This window comes from Cotesia glomerata, linkage group LG1 (assembly GCF_020080835.1).
Source record: "Cotesia glomerata isolate CgM1 linkage group LG1, MPM_Cglom_v2.3, whole genome shotgun sequence".
NCBI classification, from domain to species: Eukaryota; Metazoa; Arthropoda; class Insecta; order Hymenoptera; family Braconidae; genus Cotesia; species Cotesia glomerata.
The window spans coordinates 15299463-15324705 of record NC_058158.1 but is presented as its reverse complement, the minus strand read 5'-3'; the positions used below and the strand labels follow the sequence as shown (position 1 = coordinate 15324705).

The following is a 25243-nucleotide window of genomic DNA, read 5'->3' as shown; positions in this document are numbered from 1 at the left end:
TGCAATTTCTGGATTTTGTTGAGCAGTTGGAGTTACGGATGTTTCTCGAGAGGTCGCGTCTTCTTCCTCGTTAGGCAACTCCGGAGAGTTAGGTGGACTATCGGCTATACCCGGGGTTTGGGGTATAGGTTCCAGGAAAGAGACTCTCTTCGTTGATTTTCCTGTGTTCTCGGGCGCTGTAGAAGTAGTTGCTACAGGAGAACCGAAGTCTAAGAACCGGCTGGAACTTGCGCCAGGTGAGTCTGTGGTATTTATTGTGGGTAGTTCCGATAGTCTGGTCCTCATCTGAGTGATGACAGATTGATCTGGTATGGGTCTATACGGGGTTGACCCTTGGTGAACGCTAGTGTCGATTATTGATCTTGACTCTGGATCCCACTTGATGCCCTGTGATTCAAAAATTTTCTATCATTGTACGAACTAAAGTTGGTGTTTCTGGAGCTAGTTGGATGGTGGTATCAGTGGTGTCGGTTCTAGGTGAGAAGTCATCTGTGTGAGATTTTTCTTGATTAATTTCCGGGCTCTTTGTTGTAGGTTGAATTAAGATCACTGTGTCGTCTGGTTCACTGACGGCACTGGTACTATCCCGGTCCTCGTTTGCTTCTTCCGAGATAAACTCGTTTATGGTCATATCAGCTTCTTCGCTGGCTTCTCCGAGTTCTTTTTCGTTGAATGTCTTCTCCAATGATCTTATTTGTTGAAAATTTTCGATAGATCTTTTTACTTCTTTTATTACGTCAGGACTTGGTGCAGGTACTGGTCTCCACCAGCGGGGATTTCCTTTAGGGATTGTTGGTGATAAGGGAGGTCGGGATGGGGTGTGGATTTGGTCATCGGATAATTCTTCAAACGTTCTTATGGTGTTTTGAACGTTGGGAGTATTTTCTCCGGATGATTCAGTGATTTCTCCAGATGATTCTGTTTGTTGTGGAGCTACGGGGATCTCTTCTTCTTCTTCGTCTCCATCGTCACCAGAGTCAAAATAGGCCGGGGAGTTAGTTCCCTAATTGAATCTCTAGCTGGTAGAGATGGACTAGCTTCCCCCCCTCTAGGTTCTGGAGTGTGGAACACATCGTCATCTCCAACGTGATGTTGAGTTAATCCTTGGGCTTCCTCGTCGTTGCTGGAGGTGGCGGGTTCTATGTAATTAGTGGGATTTTTATGAGATCCTCTGCGTAGTTCGGACCGTAATCGAGAGGCAATTGTTTGTCGACTCTCTGGAGCGCTCTTGAGAGCTGGTCGATTTTTCGAACCTAAAGGTCGTCCGGGGCGGCGTTTTGGAGGATTTGCTGTGATTTTCTCGACTCCTGTTGCCGGTAACAAGACGGTTTCTGGTATGTTTTCTTGACTGGTGATTCCAGAGGGCTCGTTAGGCGTTCCTTCCTTTTCTTGGAGCTCTTGTTTTCCTTCTGGACGTCCTTTTGGGTTGTATGAGAGTGCATCTGCGTATTGATCTCCGACGTTGGTCCGGATAGCGATCTTGAAGTGGAATTCGTTGATTTTTGATCGCCATTTCCGTTGTCTGTCTGTGAGATCGTGCGTGTCTCGTAGCCAGGCTACGCAGGCCCTTTTTGTTCGAACGGTGAACCTTTTACCGTATAAATAAGGCCGGAATTGCTGGATGGTATACACAACGGCGAGACATTCTTTTTCGTCTGGGGTATAACGTAATTCTGCGTCACGTAAGACTCTGGATGTGCAAGCTACGATTTTTTCATTTTTATTTACATTTCCTGCTGAGTCAGTGGAGTCTAATTCTTGGCTCAGAATTCCTGCTATGCCTTCTTCTGAGGAACTAACCGCTAAGATGAAGGGCTTGTCGATATCTGGGAATGAAAGAGTTGAATTTTCGCACAAGGCGTTTTTGATGTCTTGAATGGCCCTTTCGGCCTTTTCGGACCACTTAAAAGGTTTCGTTTTTCGAGTTAAGTCGGTTAACGGTTTAGCTCGAAGGGCGTAGTTGTCGATGAATCGGCGATAGTAATTCGCCAGGCCGAGGAATTTCCTCATCTCTCGTTGATTACGTGGATTCGGAGCGTCTCGGATTGCTTGAATTTTCTTAGGATCGGGTTTCACTCCGTCTCGAGAGATGACATGTCCGAGATAGTCGACTTCTGAGCACAAAAATTTGCATTTGTCTGGTTGAAGTGTGAGCCCTGCATCTCGGAGTACTTGGAATAATCGTCTGAGGCGGACTCCGTGTTCTTCTAGAGAGCGAGCGTGAAGGATGATGTCGTCTAAGTAGATTAATATCCATGGTAAGCAGCTCAAAGTTGAATTCATCATCCTTTGGAACGTGGCTGGAGCTCCTTCTAGTCCGAAGGGCATTCTGGCGTACTCGAAGTGTCCGAATGGAGTGGAGAATGCAGTTTTGTGGGCGTCTTCGGGGTCCATTTCTATTTGATGAAACCCACTGGCAAGATCGAAGACGCTGAAGTAGAGAGCATCTCCTAGTTGATCCAGAATGCCGACTATAGAAGGTAATGGATATGCGTCTCCTATAGAAATTTTATTTAGATCTCTGAAGTCGATTACCATTCTCCATTTCTTGACTCCTGTTTTAGGGTCTGCTTTCTTTGGGACGACCCATACTGGGGAATTATATGGAGATTTAGAGTTCCGTATAATTCCCTGTTCCATCAAGCTGTCAATCTGCCGTTGAATTTCGTCCTGGTGTTGTTTAGGGAAACGATATTGTTTCACGTTGACTGGTTTATCAGTTATAGTCGGAATCTTACAGGTTGCTCGATTAGAACATCCTAATTTGTCGCCAGGTAGGTGAAAGATGTCGGTGAAGTTTTGGACAATGTCGGTGATTTGTTGTCGTTGTTCTATATCGAGATGTTGTAGTGGAAATTTATTTAAAATTTCCGTTGCCCGTTGTTCGATGGTCTTGATCTTTGCTGGGTCGTCGTCTGAAGAGTCACTGGAACTGTTGAGTGGCTCTTCAATATGAAATTCATATTCTTCGAGGATTTGGGGGTCTAGTTCGATCGTGACGGGCTCGTCAGTTGTATTAATGACCATACAAGTGGCCATTTCTCCGTCTACAGTTACTAAAGCTTCGCCCATAAATAGGCCTATTGGAAGGTCTATTCGAGGCAAATATCCTTGGGTCAGTTCTGGATTTTTGATGGGAACTGGAGCGAACATTTTTGCTCTGGGAGGAACGGTAAAAATAGACGGCTCGAAGATGTCTAGGCTAAAAGGTATGGGCTCTAGAGGTCGAGCCATGACGGTGAGAGTTTGTTCGTAGTATGAGATCTCGGCTTTCTCATGTTCTAACCAGTCGTTTCCGAGTATCCCCACTCCAGGGACCGGTAGATTTTCTCGGCTTACTTGGCATTGGACTGGTAGGCCGAAAATTTTTAACTCGACTGTACCGAGCGTTTGTACTGCTTCGCCGCTGATTCCCCGTGCAATTAATCGGTTATTCGGGTTTATGTAAGTTCCAGGCTGAAGAGCTGATTTATTGATGATTGTGACGTCTCCTCCTGTGTCTACGATGAAGCGTTGATATTTTCCAAGTAGGAGCGGACATGCTAATTCGATCTTGGGGCCGCCGCCCACCGCGAGCATTTGAGATTCACAGGATCCTCGCTTGATGATGAACGGGATCGGGCGAACGGGCTGGCTTCTCAGGACCATTGTATGCCAATAAAACGAGATGTTGGCTTGTTCTTTTGCAAGAAATTCGCTACCGAGGATGGCTAGGTAGCCTCCTAGTCGGCGAGGTACTATCCGGAACGGGATGGACTTGTCGAACAGAGTGAGGGTGACGAGTCCGATAATCGGTTGTTTGTTTGTTCCGATCCCTCCCACTTGTCCGAGATTTTCGTAAATGAAGGTGGTGTCATCAGCTAGCGCTTCGATGCTGATGAAATTGTAGTTTGCTCCGGAATCAATCAGTATTTCACAGTTGTTGTTAAGAAATTTAGGATTTTTAACTGTGATTACTGGTCCTCGGCCGGTCACTAGGGCGATTCCATTTACTGATTGTGTTGACGGTACATAGCTGCCGTCATTTGTTGAGGCAGTTGGGGCTGGCTCGTCTTTACCTCGGTCGGACGAGCGCCCATCAAGTTTAAAGAAGGCTCTAAGGGATCTTCTTCTTTCTTGAGGTTTTTCTTCGGGCAGCCTGGGCAGTTGCAGATCTCGGAGCTCTTAATGTGTCTTTCTAAGAGTACGGGTGATGATTCGGAGTATATCCCCGTTGGTGTAACTGGAGATGGTCCTTGCAACGGCTGGGTTGATTGCACTATTCCGCGACTTCTTGGTTGCTGGTATTGGGGGCGTTGATTTTTAGGAAAATATTCGGAGTTTTGGGAAGAATATTGGGGTTTAATTTGTGGGGAGTATTGAGGATTATACTGAGGGTTGTAGGGAGCACGGGGGGTGTACGGTTTGTAGGAAGGATTATAATTTCCAGGATGATTTGGATTTTGATAGGGAGGGCGATATTGGGAATTTCTTTGTGTGTAATTGTTGTTATTTTGAGGATAGTTATTGTTGACGGAATATGCCATCGCTTGCGGATCTTCGCAGTCTGAGTGTTCACATTCGCTGTTTCCGCAAGGTGGTAGTCCATACCAGCCTTGGGTTGTAACTGGATAGTCTTCGTAGTAGTGTGCTTCTTCAGTAGCGAAATTTGATATGCCTGGTGCATTGTAGGCGAATGCAACCGGTTTCGGATTGACATAGAGATCTGTTTCCGGTTTGGACCACGGGTGTCCATGGGCTGGGGGTCCTTGTTGATTATTTTGGAAATATCCTCGTGGGCCGTTGTTGCGAGGATAGTGATTCCCATTCTGATCTTGAGGAAATTCTCTTTGCGAAGGTTTCGGATTCTGAAGCCTCATATTGTTATCGTATTTCAGTATTTGTTCTTGAATTGACTCATATAGCGCGGTTAATGTTGCGTGCTGTTGAGTTGAGGCGAGGCATTTCAAATAATCTGGTAAAGATTCGAAAAATAGATCAACCGCCAGACGGTGAGCTTGATTTGTAATGGCTACACGATCGGCGTCTGGGACTGCATTCTGTATTTTACGAAGCATAGATCTTAATCGGTAGTAAAAGCTCTCGACTGCTTCGAATTTTCCCCTCTGGGCTGAAGTTAATTTTGCTAAGTTTATTCGAAGCGGATCTCCGAGCCGAAAGTGGCTTCGTAGAACGTTGACGAGTTCTTGTACGGTTCGGATTTCCATATCTTCGACGACGTTTCTTGCACGACCCCTCAGCTTCCGGAGAATGCGTCCGATAAAGGGCTGTTGATTATTTTCGGGCATCATATGTAGCCAATCTTTTAGACGGTTGTCGAATTCTTCATAGCTGACGTCTCCGTCTCCGGTAAACGTGGGGAGAGCCTCTTCCATCTCCTTGGTGATTTTATAGTAGTCCCTTTCGGGTTCGTTCCGCGTGAGGTCGAATAATTTGACCCCTTGTCGATTAGCTTCATTCTCGGCTTCCTCTCGTTCCCTGCGGAGCCGCTCCGCTTCGAGTCTGGCCCGCTCTGCTGCTGCTGCTGCTGCTGCTGCTGCTACTTGTTCTGGATTTGGAGGTGCCATAGCTGTTGGCTTTATTCGAGTTGGGAATAAGAGGTAGTTTAAATAGTCCGGCTGGAGCTGGGATGTTACTTATTATCCTAGGCTTCTTAGATGGCGTTTCTTTGACAAGACAATTTAATTGGATGACTGGGATCTGATTTATCCAGTTGACGACTTTGGTGTAAACTTCAATAGGGATCGCGTTGCTCGGTTTCGGAAACGGTCTTCTCTCTTTACTCGTTGATGGAGCCCCGTTTAACGGCGTTTTAATACAAATTTTCTGTTCACTTTCAGTTGTGAATTTCCTTTTCCTTATGACCGAAGAGGACGGGGCAACGAAGGTAGGATCTTCCCAATAACGCGATTCTATTAAGGGACGGTGGTAAATTTGACCGTTAAAGAAGTCTGAGTAAGCTTTTCGAATTTGAAATTTAAAACCGCTTCGCGAGTGTCGGACCATTAATATATATATTTTTATTGGTGCTATAGTTAGCACGTCATAAGTTCGATAACGAAGAGGGGAGAAAAAAAAAAGGAAAGTGTTGTGTAGCTCGCAAAATTTTCCAATAGAGTTTTGTTGCTCGATAGACAGCAGCAAAATTCCAAGAAGGAGATTTTGTGTCGCAAGGGTGTAAAGAATAAACCCACAATTTACTAAATCGAAGAATCAACCTCGAGAACGATCCTCGTTGCTCGTAAAACAGCAGCAAGGTGTTTCGAAATGACCTTCGGGTGAAGGAACTGCTGGTATTGCAGCAGAACCCCGTAAGCAAATCGTAGAGTTTAATCAGCACTGGTTCACAGCTGTTAATATGATAAAAATAATAAGATAAAAATAATAAGATGAGGATGAACTTGAAAATAATTTTTTCGCGTCAGCAAAATTGAAACGCGATAGCTAAGTGTGTTGCAACGGGTATTTTCAACGGATGACGCGTTAAGGAACTAAAAGCCTTAGTCAGCAAAATTCCTTTTTAAGTGCAACAGTCTAATATTAAAATAATAAAATAATATTGAGGGAATGAATAAAATAATGTTTTAAAACAAATAAAAATATAATTCTTCTTTTTTTTTTTTTGTTGAGGGCCGACGCCTTAGTCTAACAATATTTCGAAAGTTAATTTTTAGAGAGCTGATTTTTGCGTTAGCAAAACTAATTGTAACAACACTCGGTGAGTTTAAAGAGTGAGATTATGACTGTACTAATCAACTGGAATGACTGAATCAGCAAAAAAAAATTTTATAAGCAAAAATTTAATAAAGAAATAATAAAACGGTGTTTTACTCGGAATAAAAAAAAATTTTAAACTTTATGAGCCAACGCCCTAAATCGAACGAAATTTGAAATAAAGACGGTATTTAAAGGATCGATCAGTTCATAAGGGAAAAGAATTTCCGTTTTCTAAATTTTGAGTGACAATTTTGCCAAAATTTTCGAAAAGTTAAAGAATTTTGAAAATTTTTAAATAGAACTTCCGTTTGTGGTAAGCCGAAAGGATGCGTTCGTATCCCACCGCTGCCACCAAAAATCTAATCTGTTATGTCCGAATTAATTATAATTAAATAATTATTTGTAGAGTGGGCCTTGAGGAGGCTCGGACACGCCTTTCGATAGATTTTCTCTTGTAGATAAACTACAAGAGTTTTATTTTTAATGTGGATTTCGAACGCCTCCTGGTAACCAGGGTTCCTAACGGTGAATTTAAAGAGAAGTCGATTACAGAAACCGAACTTACCTTCGTCCCTTACGAATTTTGTTGTTGATTGAAGTTTGAGCTGTCGATCGGTAGATCCTGGACTGGTTTCTCTTCCTTCTCTCGTGGTTGAGATCGATGTGATGAAAGAGGTTCAGGAACTAATCTTAGAAAGGATGGATTCCACGATATTCGGAGTTTTACTGTTTATTCAATATTTAGTCGCCCTACGGGCGAGACGCACTCAATGCACAATATTTCACTTAATAACTATTCACTTATAACTATATTTTATGATTTAGAATGTTTTATTATGAGTTCATGAACAGAGTAACGACTCAGGCGGATACTTAGATCCGCCTTTAAATTAATTAATAGATCGAAAAGTTAGAATTTAGAGAAAGATATCACTACGGACAACGGGGCCCTCGATCCTGCTCGAAGAGCACACTGACGCGATTCGTAGACGATATAATTTAAAGAATCAAAAGAGAGAATAGTGAATTTAGAATTTCGTATAAGCGACCTAGTGCTTTATACTGCCTCGTACGTAACGCGGTACAAGGACACACACGGGCTCTACGAGGATACCTTCCCTCGTATTCTTTAATAAAAGATTGAACGCGCGTCCCGCGGTGCTTAGGGTTTTTAAGCACTCGGGTCGCGACTTTTGGAAGGGAATTGGATTTTGTTATTGGTCTAAAATTTGCAAGTTTGACAGAACGTGGACACGGTGTGCTCAAGGCGTGATCGAGGTGTTGTCCGTCCGATTGTCCTTCAAAGTGCAAGCGCTGCACTTTTCGTCGTGAGGCAGAGACCCTGAGTGTTATATGAGGCGACGCCGGATATAACAGCACTATTTTTTAGCCCCTTGTTTGTAATTCAACATTGATAAGCTGTGTCCATTAAAATAAAAAAATGTAAAATATAAAATTATTATTATTATTATTATTAATATTATAATTATAATCATAAATAACAGAAAAATTTTTACTAGAATCGTAAATTTACAAACATGTATGAAAAACACACATTCCATGCTTGTAAAGTGGGCCCCCTCCAAAAATCTTGCTATAAATATTTTTTTCGCACATTTTGAAAGCTTTGAGTTGCGATTTTTTTCAGATGAATAAAACTTTCGCACATGAGCAATAAGGTGCCTTTTTCAACTAATTTTTTCATGATTCCATCACGAAAATTTGTTCGCAATATCCTAAAAAATTCTCTGAAAATTTGAGCCCTCCAATATTACTATGAAGAGCTTGATCAAGGTGTGAAAAGATTTCCCATTAAATATACACGTAAAAATCGAGCTGTTTCTTTAAATTTTCACAGCTCAGCAGCATTTCATAGCATTATTTCAATCAAAGATGGGTAATTTTACTTAGAATTGAATGCTCCACAAAACTGCCCATCGTGGCGTAATCCTAACTCACACTAGCGAGGGAGTATGGACCACCAAATCCAATTTTTTCATAAAATTTACGTTTTTCTGTCCTTTTCTCGTCACTGAGAAGAGCTACGAAAAACATTTGAATGACTAACTTGTAGTAAATTTGATTTTCTACAAAAAAGATACTGAGCACTAAATTGCTAACATCAATATTTCAGGAGATATTAACATCTTAAATTTTTGTAGTTCTAAATTTTTATCTACGATAACTTCCAAACAAAACTGTTGTTCTTTCATTATATATTATTACGTTTTTAACATATTACTTCTTTTAAAAAATTAGGAGAATTACAGAAAATACGGGGTATTTTATTTGTCAAATACACTACCAAAAAATGTTTTTAGGATTTTTTAAAATTTTTTACCCAACCCAACAAAGAATGAATTTAAAAATAATCGGCTTTTTTATTCTCAAATAGCCATCACTTTTTTAAAAATTGATCTTCCGGAAATATGTCAAATTGAAAATTTTTGTTTTCAAATGTATTTTCTAGAAAAAAAAAAAAAAAAATACTAAAAAATTTTCAAAGGTCAACTTTCAGTGAGGCTATAGACTTAAAAAAAATTTAATAAAATCGTTCCATCAATAATCTGCTATTTTTTAATATGAAAAAGCGTGTAGCTTCGCTGCGAATGAACCTACTGACTTATTTCTTTTCTTTTAGTCTTTGTTTCTCATTACCCTTTACGAAAAAGCAATATGGCAAAATTTGACGAACCGTACTTTTTATTTCTTTTTCTTACTTTTTATAATCAATGAGAATTTTTTTGACAAAAACGACTTTTAATTATTATTAAAAGTATAAATGATTTATTATTCACCTTTTTTATAAAAAATTTCAGGGGGCCCACTTTGCCCCAAAAATTTTGAGTCCTACAAAATTTTAGGGGGGCCCACTTTGCCCCCCTTCCTTCCCCTTCTTGAAAATAGATCTGTCCCTGAATCTTGAAACAATATGACCAACGTCTTTGAGAAGAAAGATTTGCTAAGTTGGCATGGAAAGAAGCAAAAGTGGATGAACTATTAAAAATTTCCAATGCGATCAAAAAAATTTTATGATTTTTCATGAATTCCCGAAAATCAAGATTTTATTAAAGCTGCACGGAAAAAAGTAAACTGTAATAAATAACAGTCGATTTATAATAAGTAATGACCAACTGCTAAAAATTACCTTTTCAAACAGTAAAATCGTGATTTTACTATTCACTTTATAATATTTACAATTTAAACGTTACAATTTACTCTTTACATGGAATAAAATACTATTTCAAACAGTAATATTCGCTATATAAATGTCTAAAATGTTAAAGTGTAATAATTAAGAATTCAGACTTTCCCTGGCAGTTTCGGCGACACGGTGAAGCACGGTCGATCGACGGTTGTTTCACGGTCGTTTCACCGTATAAAGTTCGTTTTTACCGAGTGGTTTGTCAGTCAGCATCGGATACCGTTGTGAACGATGTCTACTATAAATTTATCGAATATATACGGTGCATACGCAAGTGAATCTACGACGTTATGACCGACACTGTACGCTCAATATACTGTCGAAATACGATAATTTTACGCTACTGTCACGGACAATAAAATAAAAATAAATATTTCGGACAGACCGGGGCTCGAACCCGACTCATCTAGTTGCGCGCCCGAGACTTTACCAGTTCGGCTATCTGAGACACTGTTCGAAACGAGTAAATCAGTCACCTCATAAAGTGTCCAAACCAAGTCATTTTTTTTCATTGTACAGATAAAAATAGCTTAAATAAATTTATATTTTTTCCATGACTTCAAAATAATAATCGTAATAAATGATTCAAATTTTTGATGATTACGAAAATCTTGATTTCGAAATTACGGTGAAATTATTAACTGTATAAAAAAAGATCTGAAAAAGAAATTGTTAAAAAAAAATATCTCATAATAATTTTTCTTGATAACAAACAATTTTTCCGTAATTTTGAAATTAAAGATTTCGTCTTTAAAAAAAAAAAAAAAACTCAAATCTTTAATAATGGATTCTAATTTTGGAATTACGGTGAAAATATTAGACAAGCAGAAAATATTTGAAGTTAAGTTGAAAATAAATTATAATTTATTAATTAATTAATTGTTGAATAAAATATCTAACGATTAAAAAAAAAAAAAAAAAAAAAACAATATTATTATATTTTTCATAAAAAAAAATTATTATGGTTTTTCATTTAAGACTATGAAAAAAATACAACACTTGTTCCTGACTTACCGACATTATATGCTCGTTTCACTTACAGACTACTGTGCATCCACCACCGAGTTACGGTTTTTTGACAATTTATATGTTTTCAAATAACTGTTAAATGACAGACGATCGATCGATGATCTACGATTTTTACTCAGATAAAAAATCGGAGAAGTCAAGTAAAAATTTGGTTTTTCCAAGAGTGAAGTATGATAACTATACAGAATAAAAATCATAAAGTAACAGTGAAAAACTTTTACAATGATACTCGTTGTTCATTGTCAAACGATGGCCGTTCGATAGTCAAGTGACGGTCATTCGACGATCATTTGTCGACACTGTGATTTCACGGTACATTCACCGTCGTTTCATCGTGACCACAAATCTGCCAGGGTTGATATTTATCAGTTCGTACCTAAAAAATGATTTTATGATATGTAAAAAGTATAAAATAAAGTTAGTAAATTTCTAATACAAGCAACGTCAATATTTACAAAGTAAAATGGTAAATTTTAAACGCAACGCTAAAAATCAAACTGTAATTATTGACTGGCGTGAACTGGTAAAATGTATATTTTAAAAGTATAATTTTTACTGTTTCAAATGTTAAATTCTCCCAGTGGGACCCCCTTTTCTTTCATCTGAGTTCCCCTTCTCCTCATAATATGGACTATATATTGAAATGGCAATTTTTACTGTTTGAAACTGTAACTTTTTAAGATGAAAGAGTCGTTATTTACTATAGTGACAGCTACTAATCACCTATTTTGGATATTAAATTATAAATCGTGGGTTTTATACTTTCTACATTGAGTTTTGTAATATTTATATTTTTGCCACCCCGATGTACGCTTTACTGTTTGAAATTATAAAAATTAACGGGAATCCGAGTGCATATTACAGTTTACTTTTTTCCGTGTGGAGGATCTGTTTGATTCAAATCTACTTCGCCATGACGGCAACAATCATTAAAATAACTATATTTATTAGCAACTTTTTCAGCAACAAAATGTTTTGCATTACAATGTCAACATTTAACAATCATATCACCGAAGATGTAATGCTCTTGAATTTCATCGTTATTGTTTGCTAATGTTAAGTTATTTTCCTTCGGTTGTCTTAAAGGCTGATTTTGATTTGGATTGTTCCATATTAAAGCAAATTTTTTTTAAGGGAGTTGGGAAAGAACGGATAGGGGAAAGGGGGGACCTACTCAGTGGGAATTTTTCCGTAATTGAAAAAATAATCAGACAGCCCAGACTGGGAATCGAACCCAGATCTCTCGGTTACGCGCCAAGGGCTCTACCAGTTAAGCTATCCGAGACAAGTACTGACTACTTCATTCAGTCACGTATATAAGAAATAATTAAAATTATTATACAAATATAATTTGTATATTTATTATAATATATATTATAGATATAAGGATATCATGAGGAAACTCTGTTTGATGAAATTCGTCGTTAAAGACGTCGAATACATAACTGTAACACATGATAATAATTCAAATCATTAAATAAATTAACGTTTTTAATATTTAAAAATTTAAAAGATAATTATGAGCTGTGATAGAATTCAGTATGTTACAATAAACGTTATTATAATGTAATATAATTAATGGAAATAATTTATAAAGATGATTTTTGTTTATAAGCAATCTTCATATCATATGACATTGCAAGTGAAAAAAATTCACTTAACAAAATATTTATTATATATAATCATTAAAAAATGCTGCATCTAATTATATATTATTATATATTAATAAATGTAAATTAATAATTAACATTTGATTAGATATGATTATGTACATAGCTTTACGTTTAATTATATACATGGTCCTATATCAATTAGATCTGATCAGATATAATCATATATAGATTTATATATAATAGGGTGTATATATTTATATATAATATTTATATATAATATTTAGAAGTCGCGAACTGAATTTTTCGATTTTTCATTTAATTAACACGGAAAAAAATTTCTAGAAAGTTTGGATTTTTATTTCTGTTGATTGAACCAACTTCATCGAACGAACAATCAATATTCTTACAGGAAATCAAACGCTGAATAAAAAAGTAAGCCATTCGGCTCCGCCCAAGATGGAAGGTAGATTTCAATTTTTTGTAATTATAAATAATTATAAAAAAAATTTGTCGAATAATTATTACTTCAACTTTTATTAATGAAAGTATAGTTTCTTTTAATTATTTTCAAATCGAACCATCGTATGTTTTCATATTTTTCGTTATTTTTGTGTGTGAACTTTAAAGTGAAAGTTTTAAAATTAAGCTATCGTTTTTCAATCAAAAGTTGTTCAGAAGTAAAATTGCAAAAATCACAATTTTTATAGTTTTTGTAATTTTAATAATTTTTTTGTGGTGAATAACTTCGATAAAATAACTAATAATTGTCAAAAAGTTAACGTTGTATACGTCAAATTAGAAGTAATTTTGTAAGCTTTTACATGAATTTATCAAAAATCAGCTATCTTTTTGCTATTAAAAGTTATACATAAATAAAGTCACCGGAAACGTAATTTTTACTATTTTGATCATTTTGAAGAGCTACTATTTCTAAACTAAACGAAGGATTTCACTCATTTTAATGCTCATGCAAGCTAATTGTGTAAAGAATTTGCATACTAAATTTCATTAGGATCTGTTGAGAATTCTCAACAGAATAATATTCATAAGTCGGTTGCACTACACATTGCCTGAAAATGGTTCAATAGAACTCTTAACTTTGATAAAATAACTAAAAATAGCCAAAATGTCAATGTTATATACGTCAAATTAAAGGTAATTTCATGAGCTTTCACATGAATTTGTCACAAATTAGGTATCACTTTTCAATCAAAAGTTATACATCAATGAAGTCACCGAAAACGTGATTTTCACTATTTTGATAATTTTGAAGAGTGCCATTTCTAAACTTATTGATGGATTTCACTCATCTTCGAACTCATCCAAGGTTATTATCTATAGAGTATGTGTAACAAATTTCATCTAGATCCGTCAAGAACTGTAGACTCAATCGCGGCAACATCCTGCGTTATATTACATATATATACATATATATATATATATATATATATATATATATATATATATATATATATATATATATATATAAAATTTATATATATATACATATATACATTTTTTAACTAACGTTATATTTGAGCTTTACTCGACTAGTTAAGAGATATTACGACAAAATTCCGAGTAAATTCCAACATGAGGACCAATGCAAAAGATTGATTTCTATGAAATCTACCTAAAAAGGTCTCTTATCATTTTTTGATAAATTCAATCCTCCGAAAGTTATTCAAGGTTAACGTTAAGCTTATTGCAAATTTGTGGATTATTTCACTTTTACGGTAAATTTATGACACCGGCCCATAAAAAAAAAAGTTGTATGTACTTTTGACCAGACCCACCGACCGACATGTTTTTCGACCCGCTGAATCCAAATTTGGAGTCCGTTTGGCCCAGTCACCGTCTAGATTTGAATAAATTTTAAAAAACCCAAAAAAAGGCAAACAATTGCAAACACAACGATGAAAAAATTTTCAAAGACCCAGAGCAAGTATGATTTTTATGTACTTCAATTCACTGAATCTGAATTTAAACGTTAATTAGCCCGTTGAGCCAATAAAATTTGAAAAAAATTGCGAAAAATCGAAATTATCGATGAAAAAAATTTTTTAGATTCAGATTGAGTGTGAATTAGAATCTGAAGTTGTTTTTACCCGAGTAACGTTTCAAAATTTAAAAAAATAAAAAAAATGAGAAAATTGCAATTATAAATATGAAAAATAATTTATTAAACACGATTGTTAATGACTTGAGTGTATTTTCATGGATGGAATATGATCTTAGAATTGAAAAATTGACAAAGTTTTAAAATCTCTAAAAAATAGCATGTAAGGAGAAGGCACAAAACCATATTTTCGAATTTCAGACAATCGTTCGTTTGTATCGAACTCTTTTATCTTCAAATGAACTACGCAGTGAGTTTCTTTTACGTTTTCTATATTCTTCTGGTGCTTCTTTTATTAGCATCCAGAGAAAATCTGTCAGTGGTTGACGTGAGTATCCATAAAGTGTAGTTTGAGGATCATTAAGCAACCTAAATTTTTGTAATTTGTCACCAATTCTTCTACTAACATCCTGTAGTTTTCGCAATTTTTATTTCCTAAAAAGTTTTGAGACATTTTTGAAACTAACCCAAGCTACTATCTCCGTCTCGTTCATTTGTCCTATAAAATTTGCATCCTAAAATAGAGTTCGAATCTTGGGTCCATTAAAAATTCCTTACGATCGCTCGTGCCTGCAACCAGGGCACCTCCTACTGGAGAGTATACTATTACAAGAAGTAATTCCCATTCGTAATAAGACGGGATAATTAACATTTAGATTCAGATTTTACTCAAATCTAGACGGTGACTAGGCCAAACAGACTCCAAATTTGGATTCAGTGGGTCGAAAAACATATCGGTAGGTGGGTCCGGTCAAAAGCACAAACAACTTTTTTTTTGTGTGCCGGTGTAGCATTTACCGTAAAAGTGAAATAATCCACGAATTTTCAATAAGCTTAACTTTAACCTCGAATAACTTTCGGAGAATTGAATTTATCAAAAAATGATAAAAAGGCTTTTTTATTCAACGTTCAATTTTCTGTAAGAATATTGATTGTTCGTTCGATGGAGTTGGTTCAATCAAGAGAAATAAAAATCCAAACTTTCTAGACATTTTTTTTCCGTGTTAATTAAATGAAAAATCGAAAAATTCAGTTCGCGACCTCTAAATATTGATATTAAGAGCTCAAATTCTAACTGAATTTTTATTGTGGTATCTTTCAACGAAATTTCAAGAACTTTTTGAAAAAAAAAAATTAGTTGATTTTTTTGGCACACCCTAATATTTAATCATATATAGCCCTAGATAACTCAGGTCTAATCAGATCTAATGTATAGATTTATATATAATCATATATACCCCTAGATAACTCAGGTCTAATCAGATCTGATTATGTATAAATTTATATATAATCATATATAGTCCTAGGTAACTCAGGTCTAATCAGATCTAATTATATATAGATTATAGTCTAGTCGATAAGCTGAAAATGGTACAAAATAGAGATACTGCTCTTAAAATTATGTGCGATAGCTCATTGGATCCGGAATGACGTCTAGAAAAATGTGCCAGAAGCGTGTATTAGCACTTAAAAAATTGCAAAAGTTATAAACAATTAAAGATGAAAAGAAAATGGCATTTCGTTTTTTGCCAATATTTAATAAACTATTGATATTTAAGAAATTTCAAAAAAAGATTCTAAAAGAGGAGGAAATTTCCAATAAAAAACTCCCAACTCCTGGAACTCTATCTCCATTATTTATAATTTTAATTTAACGCTGAAAATAGGTCCGTGCGTGACATTTTTAGGATGCGCGCGTGACGTCAAAAGCGAGTACGGCACATTAATTAATTTATTTAAGGTATTGAATATTTTTTTTTTAATTTGAAAAAATTATGGTGTGTTCTGAACACTATAATTAATTTATTCCCGTTGGAAATTTTACTTAAAGTTAATTTTTCAACAAGTTAAACAATTGTTAACTAACGAAATTTTCTCGAACTTCGGTCTTAATTGTAAGTGAACAAAAATCTTTAAATAATGGTCGTAAAAAATTTTCGCTTCGTAGAGCCTTTTTTACATATATACTTAACAAGATCGTGCCATAAAAGTTAAAAAAATATTTATACTTTGTTTATAACAATTTTTTTACTCAAACAAAAACTTAAAAATCCAAGTAATGTTGTTAAAAAAAATTTTTTTTTTCTAAATCATCATATTATCGTTTTTTTATTAATACAAGATATTTATTGATTTGCAAAAAAAATTTTTCCCGCCATTTGTTGATAAATTTTTTATAAACAAATTGATTAAATCAATATTTTTAAAAAATTTTTTTTCACAACTTTATTACATTACAAATATTATGATTTTTGAAAAAAAAAATTTTTCCTTAATAACAATTTTTAATTGTTTATAATCGTTTTTTTTATATTTCTATTGTTTAAATAATTAGTTAAGAAATTATTTTTTTTCTAAAAATCATAATTGACAGTCCTCTATAAAGTAACAAAAAAAAAATTTTTTTTTATCAACAATTCTATTGTTTGTTAATTTACCAATTTGTTATAAACAAATTTTCAACTTTTTTTTATTTTTTTTCTAAAACTTCTAAAATTAATAAAAACAACCATATATAACAAAGTATCGAAAAAAATTTTTTTCAATTTTTTATTGTACTTTTAAAAAACACGTGTTACAAAAGTTGCAGCGGCTGCTTCGTTTGTCTACTAAAAAACTAAAATAACTTTTAAACTATTAGAGATACGAAAATAAACATTCTAGTCGATTTTATAAATGGTTAAACTATCTTTTAAATGAATTATTAAAAAAAATTTTAGTTATTACTAATTTATTGTTACGCGCATTTGTTTATATATGGTTGTTTTTATTAATTTTAGAAGTTTTAGAAAAAAAATAAAAAAAAGTTGAAAATTTGTTTATAACAAATTGGTAAATTAACAAACAATAGAATTGTTGATAAAAAAAAATTTTTTTTTTGTTACTTTATAGAGGACTGTCAATTATGATTTTTAGAAAAAAAATAATTTCTTAACTAATTATTTAAACAATAGAAATATAAAAAAAACGATTATAAACAATTAAAAATTGTTATTAAGGAAAAATTTTTTTTAAAAAATCATAATATTTGTAATGTAATAAAGTTGTGAAAAAAAATTTTTTAAAAATATTGATTTAATCAATTTGCTTATAAAAAATTTATCAACAAATGGCGGGAAAAATTTTTTTTGCAAATCAATAAATATCTTGTATTAATAAAAAAACGATAATATGATGATTTAGGGAAAAAAATTTTTTTTAACAACATAACTTGGATTTTTAAGTTTTTGTTTGAGTAAAAAAATTGTTATAAACAAAGTATAAATATTTTTTTAACTTTTATGGCACGATCTTGTTATATATATGTAAAAAGGCTCTACGAAGCGAAAATTTTTACGACCATTATTTAAAGATTTTTGTTCACTTACAATTAAGACCGAAGTTCGAGTTTCGTTAGTTAACAATTGTTTAACTTGTTGAAAAATTAACTTTAAGTAAAATTTCCAACGGGAATAAATTAATTATAGTGTTCAGAACACACCATAATTTTTCAAATTAAAAAATATTCAATACATTAAATAAATTAATTAATGTGCCGTACTCGCTTTTGACGTCACGCGCGCATCCTAAAAATGTCACGCACGGACCTATTTTCAGCGTTAAATTAAAATTATAAATAATGGAGATAGAGTTCCAGGAGTTGGGAGTTTTTTATTGGAAATTTCCTCCTCTTTTAGAATCTTTTTTTGAAATTTCTTAAATATCAATAGTTTATTAAATATTGGCAAAAAACGAAATGCCATTTTCTTTTCATCTTTAATTGTTTATAACTTTTGCAATTTTTTAAGTGCTAATACACGCTTCTGGCACATTTTTCTAGACGTCATTCCGGATCCAATGAGCTATCGCACATAATTTTAAGAGCAGTATCTCTATTTTGTACCATTTTCAGCTTATCGACTAGACTATTATATATAATCATATATAGACCTAGATAACTCAGATCTGATCGTATATAGACATATAAAATATACATACAATATATTAGTCTATATATGATTATATATATTTTATATAAAAATTTAGATATAATCATATATAATTCTATATATTCAATATATAATCATATACAAATATATATGATTAGGCAAATTCACTTTTTCCCGGGAAAATAAAATAGTATTTTATATAATTTATGTTACTTTATAATTTGGATAAATTTTGGTCATAAGATTTTTTTTATTATATAACGAAGTTCTGCCAAAGGAAAAAAAATAAAAAAATTTTTTTCAAAACATATCCAAATTCAAAATTTCGCGATTTTTCCAGTTTTTCTATTTTGTTTTTGTAATATCTCGAACGCTATTATAGATACAGGAATGGGCTTTCATTTGTTTAAAAGGGGACAATTGGGGCTATTGAAAAATATTTTAGAAAAAAATTTTGAAAAATGCCAAATCTTTAATTTTCGAAAATCGTCAAAAATGACGACCGCCATTAAAATTTTGGCTCAATTTTCAACTTCCCGCTAAGAAAATCGAAGATTTTCAAAAAATCGCGAAGTTATTGTTTTCACCCCGTTTTGCAAAAATCGAGGCTTCAACAGATTTCGACGTTTTAAAGCACTAAGAAGCTTACCTGACTATTTTTACGATCATGTCCGTACGTCTGCATGTGTGTGTGTGTGTGTGTGTGTGTGTGTGTGTGTATTGTAACGTGGTAGATTTTTTATTCAACGCCCAATACTTGGGGTATTATAGCCTTCCAGGCTCGAATCCAACGTCGTGAATGTTATGTGTGAATGAATGAAAATTTTATTAATTTTTATGAATTATTTTGTATAAATACGTAACGCTGGGCGAGTAACGAAGACAGAGGGAGTCAGAGCGAGTACGAGGCTATGCATTGGAGCGACAAGGATAGCGCTACGACGATAATAAGCGAGTACCGAAGCGAGTGAGGCACCGAGCGGCGTAAGCACCCGAGAGGTCTGAGGACAATCGACGCTGCATTGCCGCACGTTCCAATACGACGATCACCATCGATGACAGTTGGTTAGTCAGTACTGCAGGAGCAGAGGTGACTAAAGACTGTCGTGGAGGTCCGTTGACTGTTATACGGACCTAGATCAACTATCGACGGGAATCAATTCCAATGGAAATGAAGACTAGCGCCACCAACTTCAACGAAGGAAGAAGCGGGTACTTTTCTATGAGGAAGAGGATTCGAGGCTGGACTGTTGACGGATTCGGACGCGCTTTTGCGCGCTCCGCAACCTAAAGTTAATTTCGAAGTATTGTCGCGATTTTGTTCACTTGAAATTAATTGATAAATTGTATTGAAGTATTTATTTTTTTTTTTTTAAATAATTTATTTATCGAGTCGACCGCATGAAGCTTTTCCGAGCTGCTGCGATGAGGACGACGCTCAATTGCTTAGTAAGCCGACGTTCTTGTTCAGTGTTGAATCCAGCGTTTCGAGTCCACGTTGTAATTTTGTAAAATATCTTGATTAACAAAATAATACGCGAGGATTCAACGCTTTACGATTATTTTTTTTTGTAATACTGTTATTACATAGTGTGATTGCCGATGTATGAATGCGAGTGTGAGAAATAAAATTGAGGTGACGACGTTTTAAATTTGGTTTAAAATTAAGAGAAACGTTAAGTTACGACGTTTTAATAATTTTGTTAAAAGTTAATATCGACCTCCGACGTATATTTTGTTAAATAAATTGTTATTTTTTTCTGTTAAATTCTTCTAAATTTATTTCGATGCAGGATTAAATGGGAAGTTATTACGCGTACTCAAGGGAAGCTTGAGATGGGATTAGACTTCCTAGATGCCGTAATAGCGCTTTGGTCGCGAGTAGACGATCCATTGCCGTTGAAGGATCAATTGGATTTCGCATATAATGGTTTACGCCCGGAATACCATCAGAAGTTCGAGCGATACGACTTTAACAACTTTGAAGAGTTGTATGAGCACGTACGAGCGGTTGATATTCCCCGCAATCGTCTTCAACGACGTGAGCCGGTACCCGTCGAACAGAGCGTCGTTCCAGAGTATGCCTACTAACTTGAAAAGTACGAAACGAAGAGACGTACTGTTGGTCAGGTTGCTGCTGTATCGAATCCCCCCTAGGATGCGAAGAAGAATAGGAAGAAGCAGAATAAGTCGAACAAATCGAACAACGCGGATCAGTTAAATGATCAGGTTGCTGCGATGAATTCGCAAGCGTCGGTGAATGCGAACCGAGGATCGTCTTCTGGGTCTCCAAACAAAAATGGAGCTCAGCGAGGTTACCAAGGCCCATCGAACGGTCGTTCGAGTTCAAAGCAGGGTAAACCCAGGCCGCCAGTATGTCGTGATCTCTGGGGCAAATGCTTTAATTGCTTCTCGACGGATCAAGGATGGCGTAGTTGTACCGAGGCAAGACAAGTGAAGTTCTGTTTCGGTTGTGGAACGCGAACAGAACCGACGCCTGGATGCACGTGTTGCATGATGTTCTTCGAATACAACCGGCCGGAAAACGACGTCGGGAATCAGTAAGGACGGGTGCAGAACTGATTTCCCGCGACGTAAATGGGCCGATGATTGATGTTGAAGCCGAAATGTCGAACGAGCCGCTGCCAGACATATTCAACATTGACATCGAGCCTTGCGGGCCCGTGAATCAGTCCTCGGATGCTGGTTCTTCACCTGGATGTGACGTGAAACCACCGACGATAACAGAAGAAGACCTTTTGCGACAACGTCATCTCTGTGGCATTTGTGGCGCAGAAGGCAAATTATGGCGATGTGTGGGGTGCAAGAATGCGTTTTACTGCTCGCGCGAACATCAAGAAGCTGATTGGCCGATCCATCAGTGGATTTGCGTACCGATTGATGAGCGTGAGCGAAGTTTTCTTGACTTAGCCGACGAAGTATGTCCTATGCAATCCGAGAGTGACGACGTAAGACCTTTTATCGATGTTAGGATAGGCGGAAAGGAACTTAAGGCTTTGTTAGACACTGGTTCGACGATGACGTGCGTCAGAGAAGTTGACGAGTTGAATTGGGTCTATGGGTGTGGTGCTCGAGTGAGACCAGCACCTCGTAACTCAGCAGCAGTTGCTGATGGTTCGATGATGTCAGTACAATCGCTGATAACGCTGCCGCTTGCGATTAACGACGAAATCATGCCGATCGAGGTTCGTGTCATCCCGAAGTTGAAGTACGAGATGATATTAGGAATGGACGCGATAATTGCTTTTGATATTTGCTACGACGGGGGTTCTGAGCGATGGTGGACTCGACGCGAGGGCGAAATTTATGATTGGAACGCGAAAGATTACCTTATCGAGGAGGAAATAGCGGCCATAGTCGAGATAACCCCGGATCAGCAATCAGCGTTAGACGAATTGCTGACACGACGAGTGCCTAACGTGGATTATACCGGGGAAACGACGTTTACGAATCTTATGACCCATGAAATTGACGTGCAGGGTCATGAACCGATTTGACAGCGTAATTATCCGACCTCCGATTATTGAGGCAGAAATTTGCCGGCAAGTGGACGATCTACTTGCGGCTGACATAATTGAGCCTTAGACGAGTGCTTGGTGTAACCCAGTCATCATGGTAAAGAAATCGACAGGCGAGTACCGAATGTGCCTGGATTTCGGACGATTAAATGCCATTTCAAAGCCATGTGCGTATCCATTGCCGCTGATGACATGGATCCTGGACCAATTGAGTGGTGCGAAGTTTATTTCAAAAGTAGATTTGAAACATGCGTAACACCAGGTAAAACTCGACCCTGCAAGTCGAGAGTATACGGCGTTTTGTGTACCCGGAAGGGGTATGTTCCAGTATGTAGGCATGCCGTTTGGCCTTGCTGGAGCACCGCCGCATTTCCAGCATTTAATTGACAAAATGTTGGGATAACGACGTAGTATGAAGGTATTTGGATACCTGGACGACTTGATTATCGTCACCGAGACGTTTGAGGAGCAGTTGGAGGTGCTCGACGAAGTATTCGACGGTCTAAAAGCCGCGAATTTAAAGACAAACGCTGATAAATGTGAATTCTGTACGAATGAGGTCCGTTATTTGGGTTATCGCGTGAACGAGAAGGGTTTATTAGTAGATCATGAGCGTATAAAACCGATGCTTGAGTTCCCGAGTCCATTCAGTACTGCTTCACGGAGCAGAGATATGGGCAAACATATTAAAGCAGAAGAACTACCGGCGAAATATGGCGGCAGTACAACGACGAGGTGCCCTCAGGGTTGCATGTGCCTACCGCAGGGTTTCCGAAGCGGCTGTATTGGTCATTGCGGGAGTCGTGCCCATCGACTTACTAGCGTTCGAGAGAGCAAAACTTTACGACGCTCAAAGCAGTGGAGAAAACATGAAGGAGGCAAAAACAAGGATAAAGGTTAAAATGCAGCAATAGTGGCAGGACCGATGGACATCAGGAGAGACGAGCAGATGGACAGCGCGCCTGATCCCAAATATCAACATCTGGGTCTCTCGGAAGCACGGGGACACGGACTTCTTCCTGACCCAGCTATTGACGGGACATGGGCAGTTCAATGCCTATCTTTTCAAGATGGGTTTGCATAGCACACCAACGTGCAGATACTGCCCAGACAAAATTGACAACGCCAAGCACACGTTTTTCGAGTGTGACCGGTGGAAGGACAAAAGCAGTACTGATGAAACTATTGGCACCACGCTCTCCCCTGAGAGTTTAGTATCCTGCATGATCAAAAAAGAAGATAACTGGTCAGCTGTCGCAGCCTATGCGCAGCGTCTTTTAAAAGAAAAAATCGCAGAAAGAGACTAGTAACTAGGAGCAGCCGTCGTGAGACGCAACATGGACTGGATTGAAGTAATGCTAACGCGATCCAGTCTTCCCCGTAACATTTATAGGGAAAGAGAGAGGAGGATGTTTAGTCAGTATTGTTGTCAATAATATTGACTTCCGAGTCCGACTTACCCAGGACAAACATCTCGTTCTGGTATACGTAAATGTATTTGACCTCCTCTATAAAAAAAACACACACACACACACATACATACATACATACATACATACATACATGCATCCATACATACAGACATAGTGACAACCTCGCGGGGATAGTCAGGGAAGCTTCCTGTGACCTTCAAACGTCGAGATCTGATGAAAACTCGATTTTTGCAAAACGGGGTCAAAACAATAACTTCCCGATTTTTGAAAATCTTCGATTTTCTTAGCGGGAAGTTAAAAATTTTTTCAAATGTGGTTTTTTTGGAATAACTTTTAAACACCTTTTCCGATCAATTCTAAAAACTAATCAGCTCCAAAAATAAAAAAAACACGTGCATCGCTGCTAGCCCGGTAAAAATCAGTTGATTTGTTCGTGAGTTATCGTTGTCGAAATAAAGCCGAAAAAATGTTTATTCGGAATTACATCAAAATTCCTACTTTGATTAATTAAAACTTAAAGATTCTTTATATGGCCTGAAAAACTGCGTCGAATGCCACCAATTGCGTGAAAATCGGTTTATTCCTTCAAAAGTTAGTGCGGTTTAAAAATTTAAGAAATAGTGTTTTATTAAACTTCTACCAGATTTTTAAGCTCGGAGAGCTCAAAATGATACGGAAATCAATTTTTTGAGCTCGAAGAGCTCAAAAGCGTAGTGAGTGTAATTTTGAGCGCTTAAATATGAAATTAGCGGCAAGTTGCACGGATGACCTTTAGAGTTAACCGTTTTTCTAATTTTTTTAATGCCGAGTTTAAATTAATTTCTTTATCTAATTATAATGAACTTTTTTTTTTTTTTAATTAAAAATATATGAAAAATTTATAAAATTAAAGAATCGAAATTAATTGTATGCTTTATAATATTCCAATAATGGGTGTCAATAACTAGTTCATTATTTTTAAGTTGAATCTCATATTAACAGCCAATCGACAGCGTTATATGACGCCTTTTTTTATTTTAACCTAAAAAGTTTACTGTAAGAGTTTGAACTCTTCTGATTAAATTATTTATTTTTAAATTAATTTTCACATTTTTAATAGTAATTAATCATTTACGGAAATAATTATTAATAAACATTAACAATATTGATTACTTAATAATGATTACACTTAATAATGATTGCACATGCACAGTATAGGTGTCATTAATTGGGGTTAAGGTATGCCAATAATTAGATCAATCAGTTTTTTAACCTGTCAATAATTGGTGTATCCGGATAATTTATTTAATTATTTAAAATTAATTAGTAAATATCACTAATTATCTTTTAAAAAAAAAATTGATTAGTAAAAACATTACTTGAGACATTACCACAAATAAAATTCAACGATATCGACATTTGATTGCTTAAAAAAAGTGAAATCATAACTTTGTCTCTTATAGTGTCAATAATTGGGGCTTTTACCTTATTATTTATTATAGTTTACTTTTTTTCGTGTAAAAGAAAAAAATGAGTGAATCTAATTGTTTTTTTGCCGTTAAAAATAATCATTTGATTAACGCAAAACCAATCGGAGTTGATATTACTTTTTTGTTTTCTTACTGTCACATTGGACAAGACTAAATTAGATATCTTCATTAATTTCCATTCAAATTCTTG

General features: G+C 35.8%; 1 protein-coding gene across 1 annotated transcript in view; it reads left to right on the top strand.

Annotated features, from left to right (window-relative positions):
- The window catches only part of LOC123273473 (calcium/calmodulin-dependent 3',5'-cyclic nucleotide phosphodiesterase 1-like), a gene marked incomplete at its 5' end in the record, with an annotated part of 344764 nt that overhangs the window by 285626 nt on the left and 33895 nt on the right, over positions 1–25243 (top strand). The window lies entirely within an intron of this gene.